Raw genomic sequence first — 10,683 nt, 5'->3', positions numbered from 1 at the left:
AAAAAGATGGAGGAAGTCTGGGCCAGCCACGCCTAGGGGTGGCTAAGACCCAGAACATCTAGAATATTGTATTTCTGAGTTAATTTATTTAAAATATACTGTATTTTTAATGCAGTCATTATCAAACATGCTCAGATTTCAGTTCCTGGATGCACTGAAGAGTTTTCTACCATTAAATGTTTGGGTTTCAGCCCGTAAAGCTCCACCTGCTGCAGTCAGTGCTGCTCCCTGGATGCCTCACATGTTGGGTAATGTGTTTCGGGCTCTTAATCAGACGCTTTCTCCTCCCCGGGTCGGTGGATTTAGACAAACCGCAGGATTTAATCCCGTTTCCACTCTCAGACGGAGCTGTGAAGCTGCCAGTTTCGTCCTCTAAGTAGAGGAGGCGCCGTCCTGCTCTCTGCAGCCGGCACACAGCCAGGGAGGGTGGGGGGTCCCCGGACTAGAGAGCGTGTGTGTGTGTGTGTGTGTGTGAGAGAGAGAGAGAGCAGTGTGAGGTCCAACCAATTGATGAAAGAGAAGAAGAAGCTGTGAGAGCCTTCCTGCTGCACAAAGTTTTTGATCAACTTTCTGCCATAAAAGTATAATATCTAACTTTAGATTTAGAATAGCTATAATTTGTCAGGTCGTTTGTTTAATTGTTGAGGACAAACGGTGCTGCAGCTCCAGAAACGATGCAAATAGAGAGAGATGTTTTGTCAGGATATCTGAGATGACTCGGTTAGCTACGTTATCTAACTAGCTTCAGCAGATCTGCAGGGACATCAGAAGGAGTCCTGTGATCACATCGTTAGAATAAGACCAGAAAACATTTCAGGAGAACAACAACAGAGACAGAGACAGCTTTAAGGTCCTGAACGTCACCCAGCGCTCCGGTCCCAGCTGTGTGCGTCTCTCTTTAGTGTCCCCTGGTCTCCAGCTGTGTGCGTCTCTCTTTAGTGTCCCCTGGTCTCCAGCTGTGTGCGTCTCTCTTTAGTGTCCCCTGGTCTCCAGCTGTGTGCGTCTCTCTTTGGTGTCCCCTGGTCTCCAGCTGTGTGTGTCTCTCTTTAGTGTCCCCTGGTCTCCAGCTGTGTGCGTCTCTCTTTGTGTCCCCTGGTCTCCAGCTGTGTGCGTCTCTCTTTGGTGTCCCCTGGTCTCCAGCTGTGTGCGTCTCTCTTTAGTGTCCCCTGGTCTCCAGCTGTGTGCGTCTCTCTTTAGTGTCCCCTGGTCTCCAGCTGTGTGCGTCTCTCTTTAGTGTCCCCTGGTCTCCGGCTGTGTGCGTCTCTCTTTAGTGTCCCCTGGTCTCCAGCTGTGTGCGTCTCTCTTTAGTGTCCCCTGGTCTCCAGCTGTGTGCGTCTCTCTTTAGTGTCCCCTGGTCTCCAGCTGTGTGCGTCTCTCTTTAGTGTCCCCTGGTCTCCAGCTGTGTGCGTCTCTCATGTTTCTGAATGTTTTCTAAATGCTGCATGTGCTGAAGTAGTTTTGGGACTCATTCCTGCACCTCTCTCATGGTCCCTGTATCAGAGTGTCTGCTGTTCCAGAGCGTCTCCCCTCACAGACCCGTGTGAAGCACCTTGCAGTGAGGGCAGACATGTGTCGCCCCGGTGGGATTCGAACCCGCGACCTCAGCGCTCAGAGTGCCTTGCTCTGCAGGACACTTGATCCCGGTCATATCCAAGGGGTTTAAATGGGTTTAAATGAGGGCTCGGGGGAGTGAGAGGCGGGTGAGAGGGGGTGAGGAGATGAATGGACGCTGTTGGGAACAGCAGAGATGCATTCTGGGAAGTGTTTCTGCTGAGGCTTTCCTTATGGCTCTCTATGAGAAATGGAGAGAGTGTGACAGGAGCCAAATGGAGCTGACAGCCAACACACACACACACACACACACACACACACACACACACACACACACACACACACACACACACACACACACACACACACACACACACACACACACACACACACACACACACACACACACACACACTCTCTCTCTCAGTTGTGTAATTTTGTTTTATAATAACAGCAGCTCGTGTTTCTCTCTCTGAGGGCCACCAGCAGCTTTCATGTTCGCGTCCCTCCCCGACCCCTCGCTACTTAAAGACCTTTGTTTGGGCCCCGGGGCCGGTACTGGCAGCAGAGCAGGTGCTGACGGGGACAGAGTCCATAACGCAGAGAGGACTGTGTGCCAAGAAGCTAATGGCAAAATAAAATCCAGAGGAGCAGGGGTTGAGACAATGGGCCCCTGGGTATAGATATGTAAAAGGCCCACTGAACACACACTGAACATTAGTGTGTTTTTGTCTCTTTGTAGTCATTTTGTATTTTATTTCAGTAATGCCTTTAGCTTAGCGGTGGTGACGTGAAGTCATGTGACCGTGCTGTAGTTCCTTTATAGCCCAACATTAGCCTCCTTTAGCTTAGCGGTGGTGACGTGAAGTCATGTGACCGTGCTGTAGTTCCTTTATAGCCCAACATTAGCCTCCTTTAGCTTAGCGGTGGTGACGTGAAGTCATGTGACCGTGCTGTAGTTCCTTTATAGCCCAACATTAGCCTCCTTTAGCTTAGCGGTGGAGACGTGAAGTCATGTGACCGTGCTGTAGTTCCTTTATAGCCCAACATTAGCCTCCTTTAGCTTAGCGGTGGTGACGTGAAGTCATGTGACCGTGCTGTAGTTCCTTTATAGCCCAACATTAGCCTCCTTTAGCTTAGCGGTGGAGACGTGAAGTCATGTGACCGTGCTGTAGTTCCTTTATAGCTTGGCGTTAGACGCCTTAGCTTTTCATACAGACAAACCTCTTTGGTAGAGCTAATTAAATTAAAGAATCAAATAAACAGTAGAATATTTTTCCTCTGGCATTTGTGGAGTACAGTCCCAACAATGGAAATACTCAACTAAAGTACAAGTACTTTAGTTTGTACTTCAGTAAACATATTAAGTTGCTTCCTCTGGGTTTTATTGTCCTCCTTCTCGCTGCTTTATTTGCTGTTAACACCAGTTTGTGTCTCCTCTTGTGATTCTGTGGATGTAGGATTCATCACGGAGCTGAAATATGATCTCCGCTGGTTCCTGGGGGCCTCTCTCGCAGGTCCCCCCCCTGCTCAGCGTTTATGGTCCTCAGTGCTTCAGTTACAGCTTCGAGCCTGTTTGCTGCAGCCAGATCCAATCCTGTGCTTTCGTCACAGCCACGCTCCACAGTGACGCAGGAAACTGCAGAAGAAGAAGAAGGAGAAGAAGGAGAAGAAGCAGAACAACAACAACAACAACAACAACAACAACAACAACAACAACAAATTAAAGCTTATATTTTAATATATATATATAGATATAACCCAGTGCTTAAAGCTCGAAGCTCTGTGAATGAAATGCAAACATTATCATTATCATTATTTTACTGCACACTTTTCATCCACCTTTTAATGTTTGCATAAATATTTTGATTCTGTTTGATTTGATTTGATTTGATCCTATGACTGCACAGGATTTTACATATCATATCAAAATGTTTCATATTTTATTTGTGGAAATTATTTTCTAATGCACATTTTTAAAATGTAATTATTATATTTAAATAAATATTTATATTCAATTTTGTGTTATTTTATGTACTAGTTTGAGTATATGTAGTTTATGCAACTGTATACTTTTACTCCATTAGATTTGTGAGCCTTTGTCACGTTTCAGATCAGCGATTCCTCCCCGTGTGTCTGCAGATGGTTTTAAGTGTTCTGAACGATGAAGTGTTTTCCTTCTTTAGTTAAAGGAAGAATTTTAAGATGAAATAGTCAGGAGGAATCTGAAGTCAGTGATGTGTGGGCCGGTGCTTCCCTCCTGACAGGAGTCTAACTGCTGCAGTTAGGACTCCTCACACCTCCGAGCCCCCCCACACTGTTCCTGCTCCCCTCTGACTTCACACTGCTCACTTCCATCAAAGTGTTGAACAGCCTCCATAACTCAAAAACTCCTGACAGATTGAATATGTTCTTATATCAGTAACACATCAGAAAGAGCAATCCACCACAGAACACGGATGATGATATTTCACCTGTAAAATATCTGAGACCCACAGGACTCTTCTTTTGAGATCTGACCCAAAGTCAGAAAGAATATTCTGAGATAAAAATCTGAATTATACATTTATTTTTACTCTGAGAATTCTGATTAAAAACACTGAATATTTTGGGAAAATCTGAATTCTATTAATTTCAGAAAAATTTGAGAAAAAAGTCAAAAAATATTTTTTCTGAGAAAAAAAGTAAGAATTCTGAATTTTGTGAAAAATCGCGAAAAACTGACAAAAAAGTCTGAATAATTGTTTCAGATATTTCTAAGAAAAAGTCAGGATTATGTTTTTTCAAAACAGTCTCAACCTTCTGAGGAAAAAGTGAAGACAAAATGTTCAGTCTCTTTTTTCAGTAAGAATTTTGATTTAGATTTTTTTCCCAAAATCTCAAAATTCCATGAAAATATACAGAATATATTTTCTATAAAAATCTGAGAATTCTCTCAATTTTTTGAAGAAAGAAGAAAGTCATATTTGTCAGAATTCTGTCATTGAGGGAGCGGATTATAAAAAAGGTCAGAATCCAGTTTTTTCTGATCATTTCTATGAAAAAGCTGTGAATTCTGATTTGATTTCAGATGAAAACAGCACTTTTTATCATGTACATTTTTCTCCAGGTGATAAATTATTCTGAGCTTCATTTTATTATAAAAAAATGGAGTGAGGAAGATTTAGTAAAATGGGAAAGATTTTTGTGATCATCATTGATGCCGTTTAGTTGGTTTCTGCTTTGTTTCATCAGAACTCTTGATATATCAAAAGTTCTGTTTTAAGGGAGTTTTATTTCCCAGGTTCCGACCTCGACCCTCGACCCTCAAACCGCTCCGCAGACGTTTGGTGAACCAACAGTTTCTTTAAGCTCTCTAGGAATGTTTCGTCCAACTGTCGACGCTCTGCTCATCAAATGGTCCGCTGTGTACGGCGCGATGCTCACCGGATACTTCACCATTTGTACGGGAGGAGAATGTAGCAAAGTGTGGAGACCACCAGGACGCACGGGACACCTACACACTGCTGCTCCTGCAGAGGATCCTTAATGTTGCCTCGATAAATATCAACATGCCACAGTAGCATCTGCAATAAAGTATAACAGTAATATCTTTGAAGGATCTCGGTAAAAGCAGTTATGAACAGCAAACAGCTTTGATATAAAAGAAAGTCAGGGTCGGTCCGACTTCAGGTGTTCTGGAAATAGAATAAGCATGAACCTCATTGACGATCTGAACAATATCCATAATGTTTAAAAGTTGAATAAACATCTGGAGTAAATGCAGTGTTTCAAAGGCGAAAATGCTCGATAAACCAATGGGAATGTCTGGTATTAAAGGATACAAAGTTAGTGTACTGAGAACACGTTTCCATTCATCCTCTGGAGTTGTTTATGCTCCACAGGTACTTCACCATTTGTACAGAAGAGTGTAACAAAGTAAGGACCACCAGGACTGAGAGGACACACACTGCATGGGAAGCTGGAAATACAGAAATGGGAAATGACAAAGTGCAGTGTTGAAGCTCAAATGCTGAAAAGCTGCACTGAAGAAGGTACAGAATATACAGAAGCAAATCTAATACAATGGCTTTATTGTGATATGCAACATCTAGAGTGTAGCATGGAGTGAAGTTAAAAGGAGCATAAAACTCCTAATGTGTAAAATATGTGGACTACTGGTTTGGATGGAGTAAAACTCAGTGGATAAAACTTGAAAATGCAGGAAAATCTGTAATAGAATAGTTGTAATTAGCATGAATGTCCAGCTAAATAACACCCCGAATATTTGTATTAATTATGAAACACGAGGGTTGAACATGAAAAGGCTTCAAAAAGGATGTTTTTAGAGCAAGTGAACTTCAGCGCATCGAGAGGGAGTCAGGTCTCCATGAATCTCGAGGAGGCGTTGATGCTCCACCATTTGTACCGGTGTTTGTAACAAAGCGGGGACCACCAGGACTGAGGACACCTCTGAGCCGTCGTTACAGACGTCCAGACTCTGACCCGGGATCTGTGCTCAGCTGCTGGGCCTGTCAGAGCCGCGGTGTCTCCCCCCTTTATCTCACCCTCCTCACCCTCTGGATCTCAGCTGGAGTCAGAGGAAGGTAAACACTCAGCTGAGGTCTCTGGGGTGTGGGGGGGGGCTGTCTGCAGGGACCAGACTCTGAAGACTCGGAGAAATTACCTTCATTTATTCAAAGATGTTTTTATTAGCATTAGCATTAGCATTAGCTATTCCTACAGGGGCCATTTACGTACACTAAAGATCAATGTTAATTAAAAAAGTCCATAAATATTATCTTCAATTTCAAGAAAATGAAGAATAAAAATCTGAATATTAATTTTATTTTACTGTTCTTGTTAATCTTCTGTCCTGTAGTGACTGCTATAGGTTTTAGTGCATGTAAATGGTCTGCAAAGGCTAAAATTCCTGTGTTCCTTCTAAAACAAAATGTAATTTATTCCCGTCTCTTTTTATTTTTGTATTTTGTTAATTTATTCGATTCTTCCCTGACGACTGCTTTGTTATTTTAAGGTCTTCTGTATATCTAAGTCTCCACTAGATCTCTGAGGGGAAAAGCATACTTTTTCTCCACTGCACTTATCTTATACCTTGCCATACTTGCATCATACCCTATGTTTTGTGTCAAATAGATATAATGTATGTCAGAGTAAATGCACGTCTACGAAGTGTAATTCCTTCTGACTCGTTCCCCCTGCGATGAACTCTCTGGAAGATGACGATGTTTTAACGTGTGAAGAGCAGCAGCACACTGAAGAGGCTCCTCAGGACAGCAGGTTAAAGGTGACAGACCACACAGAGAGGCCACACACACACACACACACACACACACACACACACACACACACACACACACACACACACACACACACACACACACACACTGAGTGTAATCTGAGTGTCATGAGTCTGTGATCTGCTCATCACAACGTTAACATGCTGGGTAACACACAACCATCAGAGTGTGTTTACTGCTACCTGAGTGTTAAACACATCTACACACACACACACACACACACACACACACACACACACACACACACACACACACACACACACACACACACACACACACACACACACACACACACACACACACACACACACACACACACACACACACACTGGACACACGTTGCAGTCGTAGCTGTATCCCACTGCAGGACTAATATTCAGATATTGATAAATTTCCCTGTAAAAATGCAAACAATGAAATAAATTGGAGTCATTTGGTAGATTAGTGTTTCCAAGCATAAATATAGACAACAAGTTGGAGTTTCTGTTGTGCTTCTTGCAGTGTTACTATTTGCATGTGTCCCCAAGTTAGTGAATGCTTTCTGGATGTGTTTTGGCAGATTTGCGTTTGTATATCTGCATCGTTTCCGAAGCTCGTGGCGCGTTTGCACCTGTGGGCCACCGTCCCTTTCGCTGTAAGAGCAATAGTGGGAGCTCTTTCAGTTTTCACACAGTATGCATACTTTCCTGCATGGAGATAGGGCTATTGGTTAGTCCCTACATGAAAAGGCTCACACAAGATCTGTGGATCATCTGGAGAAACGGGGGTCATCATTTCTGCAGAGACACTGCTGTTGAGTTTTTAAACGTAGGTTTTGACACCACACAGAAAGCATTTGGTTCCATTATATTTGAGAAATGACCGACACTCAAACAATTGAAGAAGGAGATAAATATGTGTGTTTGATATTGGGGTGGACTGTCCCTTTAAGACCAATAAAAACAACAAACAGCGTGCCCCCCTGCTGAGTCCTTTTAAAGCCTCCTCTAACTGAACCGGATGAATTTGAAGATGATCCTGAGTGAAACACAAACACATTTCCATGACGCTGTGAAACCTGCCTCGGTGAAACAGATACGAGAGACGTGTTGAGGTGCGGCGTGTCCCGGGCACAGTGTGGGACAGTGAACGCATCAGGTAATATCTGGGTCAGTATTCCCTCAATGTGCAGCAACAGGAGACACTGATCTGTGCTTGGAAACAACCTGCACAGAAATGACACTTTGAAAACCATCGCTGCGTTCATTCAATACCAGGGTCTATAAGCATCTCTTCAGAGGAGGGAAATAACCAAGCACATTACTCAAGTACACTTTTTACAGAATATCCATATTCTACTCCACTACAAATCAGAGGTTTCAGTTTTAGTTGCTAGGCAGATTAGGATCAATGATGGTGAATATAATCTCCCTTAAATCAGACTGTAGTTCACCTGCAGTAAATCCAGCAGCTACCCTGCAGTATACAAAGCCATTCAAACTAGCTGCACCTTTACCAGCTCTGAGAACACTTTAATGATCAATCATTATAAAACATATCAGAGATATTATTCTGAAATGGACCAATCAGACAATGACTACTTTTACTGTCACTACTTTAAGTACATTTAGAGGAGAGTACTTTCTACTTTCACTGGAGGAACATTTAGAATACTTTTACTGTGACAGAGTATTCCTACACTCTGGTACTTCTACTTTACTCAAGAACAAGATCTGAGTACTTCTACTTTACTCAAGTACAAGATCTGAGTACTTCTACTTTACTCAAGTACAAGACCTGAGTACTTCTACTTTACTCAAGTACAAGACCTGAGTACTTCTACTTTACTCAAGTACAAGACCTGAGTACTTCTACTTTACTCAAGTACAAGACCTGAGTACTTCTACTTTACTCAAGTACAAGATCTGAGTACTTCTACTTTACTCAAGTACAAGATCTGAGTACTTCTACTTTACTCAAGAACAAGATCTGAGTACTTCTACTTTACTCAAGTACAAGATCTGAGTACTTCTACTTTACTCAAGTACAAGATCTGAGTACTTCTACTTTACTCAAGTACAAGATCTGAGTACTTCTACTTTACTCAAGTACAAGATCTGAGTACTTCTACTTTACTCAAGTACAAGATCTGAGTACTTCTACTTTACTCAAGAACAAGATCTGAGTACTTCTACTTTACTCAAGTACAAGATCTGAGTACTTCTACTTTACTCAAGTACAAGATCTGAGTACTTCTACTTTACTCAAGTACAAGATCTGAGTACTTCTACTTTACTCAAGTACAAGACCTGAGTACTTCTACTTTACTCAAGTACAAGACCTGAGTACTTCTACTTTTACTGAAGTACAAGACGTGAGTACTTCTACTTTACTCAAGAACAAGACCTGAGTACTTCTACTTTACTCAAGTACAAGATCTGAGTACTTCTACTTTACTCAAGTACAAGATCTGAGTACTTCTACTTTACTCAAGTACAAGACCTGAGTACTTCTACTTTACTCAAGAACAAGACCTGAGTACTTCTACTTTACTCAAGTACAAGACCTGAGTACTTCTACTTTACTCAAGTACAAGATCTGAGTACTTCTACTTTACTCAAGAACAAGATCTGAGTACTTCTACTTTACTCAAGTACAAGATCTGAGTACTTCTACTTTACTCAAGTACAAGATCTGAGTACTTCTACTTTACTCAAGTACAAGATCTGAGTACTTCTACTTTACTCAAGTACAAGATCTGAGTACTTCTACTTTACTCAAGTACAAGATCTGAGTACTTCTACTTTACTCAAGAACAAGATCTGAGTACTTCTACTTTACTCAAGTACAACAAGATCTGAGTACTTCTACTTTACTCAAGTACAAGATCTGAGTACTTCTACTTTACTCAAGTACAAGATCTGAGTACTTCTACTTTACTCAAGTACAAGACCTGAGTACTTCTACTTTACTCAAGTACAAGACCTGAGTACTTCTACTTTTACTGAAGTACAAGACCTGAGTACTTCTACTTTACTCAAGAACAAGACCTGAGTACTTCTACTTTACTCAAGTACAAGATCTGAGTACTTCTACTTTACTCAAGTACAAGATCTGAGTACTTCTACTTTACTCAAGTACAAGACCTGAGTACTTCTACTTTACTCAAGAACAAGACCTGAGTACTTCTACTTTACTCAAGTACAAGATCTGAGTACTTATACTTTACTCAAGTACAAGACCTGAGTACTTCTACTTTACTCAAGTACAAGATCTGAGTACTTCTACTTTACTCAAGTACAAGACCTGAGTACTTCTACTTTACTCAAGTACAAGATCTGAGTACTTCTACTTTACTCAAGTACAAGACCTGAGTACTTCTACTTTACTCAAGTACAAGATCTGAGTACTTCTACTTTACTCAAGTACAAGACCTGAGTACTTCTACTTTACTCAAGTACAAGACCTGAGTACTTCTACTTTACTCAAGTACAAGATCTGAGTACTTCTACTTTACTCAAGTACAAGACCTGAGTACTTCTACTTTACTCAAGTACAAGATCTGAGTACTTCTACTTTACTCAAGTACAAGATCTGAGTACTTCTACTTTACTCAAGTACAAGATCTGAGTACTTCTACTTTACTCAAGTACAATATCTGAGTACTCCATCACGGTGGTCTGATTACCCACGGACCCTGAATGCCTCCCATGTGTAAAGAATGTGTTCATGCCCCTCTCTGGAAATAGTCCTGTTCCCCCCCCCCCCCCCCCCCCCCCCTCCTCTAATCGTCATCATTCATCATTGTTTAATTTCTGCCACACAACACGGCGGCGTCCGTTTACTCCCCCCC

This window comes from Eleginops maclovinus, chromosome 2, assembly GCF_036324505.1.
Source record: "Eleginops maclovinus isolate JMC-PN-2008 ecotype Puerto Natales chromosome 2, JC_Emac_rtc_rv5, whole genome shotgun sequence".
NCBI lineage: Eukaryota > Metazoa > Chordata > Actinopteri > Perciformes > Eleginopidae > Eleginops > Eleginops maclovinus.
This window is presented reverse-complemented; position numbering follows the sequence as displayed.